The 6489-nt window shown below is 53.0% G+C and overlaps 1 long non-coding RNA gene across 1 annotated transcript; it reads right to left on the bottom strand.

Moving 5' to 3' along the window:
• Window positions 1-863: 863 nt before the first annotated feature.
• LOC142047530 (uncharacterized) lies at window positions 864-3220 on the bottom strand. The gene is made up of 2 exons (XR_012656850.1): window positions 3035-3220; window positions 864-1806 (listed from the first exon to the last, which is right to left on the bottom strand). It is a non-coding gene; the product is annotated as an uncharacterized LOC142047530 (long non-coding RNA).
• Window positions 3221-6489: the final 3269 nt, after the last annotated feature.

Here is a 6489-nt window from a genome sequence, read left to right as displayed (position 1 = left end):
TTGGGGTGTGGCTGGAGCACGTGTGCTGCAACAATTCTCTGCTCCCAGGGGGCCATGTAGGGTGACCAGATGTCTCAATTTTATAGGGACCATCCTGCTTTTTGGGTCTTTTTCTTATATAGGCTCCTGTTACCCCCCACCTTGTGTCCCGATTTTTCACATTTGCTGTCTGGTCACCCCAGCCATGGGTATCAGCACGTGATTCAGAACAGGCTGGAGGCTGCTGAGCTCAGTGCTCCGCGGGTTAATCCAGCACCCAGGGGGCTGGGGAGTATCAAAGCTTCCCTCTCCTCAGGTTATTACAGTGCCTGCCTGACTGATGACAAGTGGGACATGCAGCGCTGGGAAGAGGAACAATTTCCCAGCCTTCCTGCTCTGCCAGGTGTCTGTCCCTGATCATTTCTGTCAGGCAATTACACCCTCACCTCCCTCGGCTTTGAGAATTTGCAGCCAGGCTGGAATGGTTCCACCTACTGCGGCCACCAGGTCTCCTGAGCGCAGCTGGGAAAGTGTTTATCAGCAAGAAACATTTGTTGTTCAGCCCTCAGGAGGCTGATGACATGGGGGCTTGCGGATGTGCAAACACACACCAGACGCACGCACACACAGACACGTACACACACGTGCGTGTGCACATACTGTACCCACATAAACATGCACACACGTGTACCCCCACACACAGACACACACGCACTGGCGTGCACATGCACCAACGTGCTCCTGTGCGCACACATGCATGTACACACACAGCCCCACCCACGCACACATAATCATGTACACACATATGTTAGAGAGCTTATTCCTTCACTCTCTCACTTCCCTGGTCCTTCTCGCATGAACAGAAAGCAACAATACCCGATGTCTGAAGGTGCAAACCATTCAGTGTTTATTGGGGTAAACTTCCGGCAAGCTTAAATCGAGTGAAAGATGGCCCTTACACGGATTCTTTCTTGTATACCTCTATAACGAGCTAAATGATAAACATATACCTACATTCTTAAAGTATAAGCCTTTACAGACAGGCTTGAATATCTATATCCTAACAACATATATACAGCCCCCCGCCCCCCCCATAAACATGCACACGTGTACCCACACACATACACACACACTCCTATGCATATCCACATGCACACACGTGCATACACACATGCCATTTCCCCATCGGTAAGTTGGGGACAATGTTAACTCCCCTACTGCACCTCACTGATATATTGCAAGGCCTAATTAAAGCAGGTTCCTCCAGCACTTGGAGACCCTCTGCAGAAGCACTGAGCGCATGATCACACTGGCTGAGTGGCTTTGCCAGGTAATGCTCGCAGAGGGCTTGGACGATGGAAAGCCCTGTCATAGCACTATACTAAGCAGGATGAATCTGCGTTCTGGAAAGGTGGAATAGGGTTAGCCGACTGGAATGCTGAGGTTCTGATGGGCATTCACAAATGGGAAAGAAAGAAAGAAAGAAAAGAAAAATCATAATATACAAGGGATCCAGAGCAGCGCCGGTGTTAGTCCTTTGGGGGCCGAAGCAGGAGTATTTGGGGATCTACACGTACTAATAATTAATAGAGCTAGGCAGGGCTATAAGCAATTGATGAGTCTACCTATGCCTAGCACTGGGTCTGATCCAGAGTGAATCCAGCACCAACTTGTCCCATTCCATTAGATAAGGGGTTGCCAGGAGTAAATGCCCCTGCACTCTGTGCCAGCTCCCCTCCTCTGCTCCTTGGCCCTGGGAGAGGTAGCTGGAGGGTGAAATGGTGCAGTACAGGATGTTCTGTCTCAGCCACAGAGGCATCAAAGTGCCTGTGAATTACAAGCAGCCGAGTGACGTTAACAAGCAGTTGGTGCCCCAGGTACGCACAGCCAGACTCAGGGCGGGGGGTAGGTGCATGTGCGTTCACTGCTTCACTCTCCTAACTGCTCATTACTTTCACTCAGCCTTGCTGCCTTGGGGGAGTTGCCCCAAAAGTTAGTGAGGGAGGCGAGCTGCAATTACATTATGTAACAAATGAAAGAGGAGCAACGTTCCAAGTGCAACCCAAGCTCTTGGGGGGCGAGGGGGGGGTGATGGATGGGAGCTGGGAGGAGCTGTCTACCAGGAGCCTTTCGTAGCCCTTGTCATTTCTAGTGGGTTGCAGAGACTTTTCAAGGTCGCATCTCCCGAGGCCTGATCACCAAGTGATCTAACTCATCATATCTGCAATGGAGTCCTAGCAATTAACACCAGCTAAAAATCTTGCCCACTGACTTCCATGAAGCTATGGCCGATTTACACTGGCTGGGGAGCTGGCCCCTCAGCTTGCTAGCCAAATCCAGCCTGGGTTGGTAATGATGGGAATTAACCTGGAAGCAACTGGTAACCTCGTTCCCACCTGAAGGCCGTTAGGTGACGTGCGTGAAATAAATTTGGTGGGTGAAGCTTGTCCTGCCGCTGTCCTTGCGGCTATTTTGCCAGGAAGAGGCCTGGTGAGAGGTATAAACCAGGGCAAATGATGCCAACTGGTGTGGCCCAGAAGAAAGATCTCCCTCTCCCCCATTCATGCTTCTCTTCATCTGGAGCCTGGGTTTGAATCCTCACTAGGAAGCCTGCTGTGGAACTAAAAGGCATTACCCTTAAAACTGATACAAGGAAAGACTTTAGCTGCATAGTTAATCTGTGGAACTCTCTGCTACAGGAGATCATGGATGCTAAGACCTTAGTAATAGATAGGTATCCAGTCAGTGCCCAGCACAGAAACAAAGGGTTAATCCTTTAAACTTTTCTGATTGACAGGCAAATGAATGCTTAGGAAGATACTTAGCTATCACAATACTCTAACTTCATATCTGTATACTATTTTTTCCCCAAGGCATCTATCACTGAACTAACTATACCACTAGAGGCATTAGTCCTTCTGTCAAGACGACAATAGGTTCCGTCCACTCTGCCTCCCCACCCTCTTCCCCTCTGATTTCTTCCGGCCCAGTCTCCGCGCAAGCGATCTGAAATGCCAGATCTCAGCACGGAAACCCATTTCTGCCCACGCAGCACCTTGCATCACGAGCCCAGAAGCTGCTTTCTGGTCTGTGCTGCAGAGCTGGCTTCCTCCGGAAAGCGAAGTAAAGCTCCATCCAGAACAACATGTTCTTTCCTGTGCAAAGCACCTCAGCAGTACATATAGAAACAACACATGTAGAAACAGGGCTGGCTCTGTGGTGGAGTTGACCAGAGAAGTCACCAGGGCTGGCGCTTCCATTTAGGCTACCTAGGTGATCACCTAGGGCACCAGGATTTGGGGGGCATCATTTTGCCACCCTCGGCGGCAATTCGGCCGTGGGGGGTCCTTCTGCGCTCCGGGTCTTCGGCGGCAATTCTGCAGTGGGTCCTTCACTTGCTCCAGGACCCCCCGCTGAAGTGCCCAGAAGACCAGGAGCTGCGGAAGGACCCTCCCACCGCAGAATTGCCGCCGACCGGGGCACGGAAGGACCCCCGCCTAGGGCGCCAAAAACCCTGGCGCCGCTCCTGGAAGTCACCGCCATGGGACTGAGCTATAACTGTGGTCCAGGGTGCCCTGGAAGAAGAGCTGTGTCTGTAGCTGATTTTTCAGCTGATGAGCACTTCTGAAAAGTGTGTGGGGGGGGAGGGATTGAGGGGGGTGGAAGTCTTTGGTGTTAATGTGAAAACGAGATTTTATTTCCCCAAATTTTTTTATGGCAAATAGAAAAGTTGGGGGGAAAAATAGCTTCAAGTCAAACGAAGCATTTTGTACAACTCCAAATGAAATGGTGCGTGTTGAGTTTTGAGCCGTTTATTAGGGATTCTTTGGGGGCAGGTCTCTGGCGGGTGTTAGCCAGGAGGGCAGATGAAATGATCACAGTGGTCTCTTCTGGCCTCGGAATCTGGGAGTCTATCCAGGAGCTTTTTTAATGTTTGAAAAATAAAATTGAAATCAATTTCAAAGAGAAAGTCAAAAAAATCAAGATGGCCGGCCTCTTTCGGCATTTCTTTGGAGGGAGATTGATTTTGTTGGGGGGTTTTTTTGGAGGGGGGGAGGGTGTTACATGAACAATTCGATGAAACTGGTGCAAATTTGTGAAACGTTTCAGTGTCGCCGTGTCTGGATTTTTTGCTGTTTTTTTTTTTATTATTATTTTATTTTTTTTGCCCAGCTCTAACAGGAAGCCCCGTATGGGATCTGCCTCCGTGGCCATCTCAGCTGAGAAGCATCCCTGAGCTGTAACCAGATCAGGTTCCTCATGGCCTGGGTCTCGGGGACTTGAAACAGGCTGCAGTAGGGCCAGGCGGCCGTGAGCAGCCCCGTCCCACAGCGAGGGGCCAGGAGATCCTGGCCTAACCAGCTGCAAGCCCCCGTGCTTGTGGCACTGTGCCGGTGCAGCCCCATTCGTTCTCCTAGGGGCGAGCTGGTCTGGGAATAACAAGGACCACTGAGAAACGGTACCTACTCCATCACGCCTCCTCTCTCCCCCTGTGCCACAGGCAGCCCTTAGTCATATCATCTGAGAGTCTGCGGTCAGATTGTCCAGTCTGACCTCCTCCACATTATGGGCCACCAGACACCACCCAAGCCCGACTACCCGGATGAGACCAAAGTCTCACAGCCCTCAGGAGACTCAGCTGTAGTGTGCCACGGGCGGAGAACGGAGGGGACCGAGTTAAACCAAGCCCCGAGGCCCCCGCAACGGCAAGGAATTGATCAAGTGCAGCGCTCTGTGCTGGTGTGAACAGGGCCTACATATCTGTAGACAGGCCTTCAGATATCTCCACAGGCCAAAGAGGCCAGAGTGTTGCCAGGTGTCAAGGCATCTCTTTGGGGCAGACCCTGCATCCCCAGTGGCTACCCGTCTGAGCCCACTCTGGCTCTGCTTCCAGATGGCCAAGAACCTAGTGTCTTTGCCAAGATGCCTACAAAAACACTCGACAGTGGTTAGCCCGCCAGATCAAACCCATAGTCAATGCAGTCCAGCATACCCTGCTTCCTGTCTATATCAGATCAGCCCGGAGGTCCCATGTGGCACGGTACCTGCCTTCCAGAAGCCGTTAACACCTGACACTTCCATTAATTGGCAGAAATAAGCCAACCCCAGAGTGCACCTGTCTGATTGCAGCACCACATGCACGGGGACAAGGGAATCCATGTGCAAACGTTTTCCAATTGCCTCGGCCACCTTTCAGTGCTGACACTCTCCCCCCCCGCCCCCGCTCCTGGGGCAAGAACCTCCGATAATAATCCTTGTTACATAGTTTCATTCCTAGCAGCCCAGCACTCGAACAAAAAGAATCTGCAGACAGCCTGGGGCTGGTGTCAGCTCCACTGGTGCCAGCAAGGTGGGACTGGCCCGGCTGGGCACGTGCAGGGCAACCTGCCCAGTAAGTACCTGAGCAAAAGAGACATCTGCCGTCGACAGCAACTTCCAGTCCCTGGGTGCTTGTGAGTCACGTCCAGCTGGGGCAAGGAGAGCCTGGAATGAGTGAAGCACAGATCAGCCTGCCCGAGCAGCGCTAGCATCCAGGGCAGGGGGATGCCCAGGACAGAGCTGAGGGCGTGACTGCAAGTGAAAACATTCACATTCACACCCCAGTGCCCGCTCCACCCTGGAAAACAGCCTCAGCCGCATGAGAGGATCCCCGGCTGCTGTCAATCAGCAGCTCTTCCCCAGCTCCTGTTTTCGCCAGCGGAGCCTCTGACCCAACGTGGTTTCAAATCGCACAAGGGTCCAGCTGAGCCTGAAGGCCAAAGGTCATGACACTGCAGGGTTGTGGCCTTCCGTAGGGAGGTGCTGCCACCTGTCAGGCAGAACCGTCTAGCACCCAGCCGGGGCACTGAGGTCAGCAGTGATGGAGCAAGGGTGTCTCAAGCCAGCCATCCTACTGCACAGCACCCCTTGGGGACCAGCACTGGCCCAGAAGGGAGAGCACCCCCTGCTGAGCTTACAACCCCCTTCCTGGCCCCTCCGTGGGGTTTCCTAGCTGGTCTCCCCCAGGCAGGTTCTGAAGGGGCAGTGCCCTGCTTCACGCAGGGAGATGGGCTGCAGAGGCCAACCCGACCCTCAATGAACAGGGCTGCCTTGGCCTCAGCCGGCTCCGCGGGGGTCACTGGGCTTTTCCTGTCCCTGTCCTGTGGGAAGTGATTGTCGGTGGTGTCACCAATGCACCAACACTGCTGGCCACAGAACTTATCCCCCCGGCTGCCTGCTTTCAGCATCGGGGAGGGCTCCAAATGCCCATAAACTGCCTGCCACCAGGGACGTGGTAACAGGATGGGGATGGTGTCATTACTGGGCTGGCTCTGTGGGCATTGAGGGGAAAGGAATGAAAGCGGCGTCTCTTCAGCGCAAATGGCTGGGCTGGAGCATGCTGGGAAGTGTTATCACGTCTCACACTACAGCCAACGGGTGGGAGCAGGTCAGTGAGCATGAGCAACCCTACAATAACAACCAGCGTGCGCTGATCACTGCTCACCAGTGACCCTACAATAACAACCAGAG

This window comes from Chelonoidis abingdonii, chromosome 11 (assembly GCF_003597395.2).
Source record: "Chelonoidis abingdonii isolate Lonesome George chromosome 11, CheloAbing_2.0, whole genome shotgun sequence".
Taxonomy (NCBI): Eukaryota; Metazoa; Chordata; order Testudines; family Testudinidae; genus Chelonoidis; species Chelonoidis abingdonii.
Note: the sequence above shows the minus strand (reverse complement) of the source record. Positions and strands in the feature narration are given on the sequence as shown.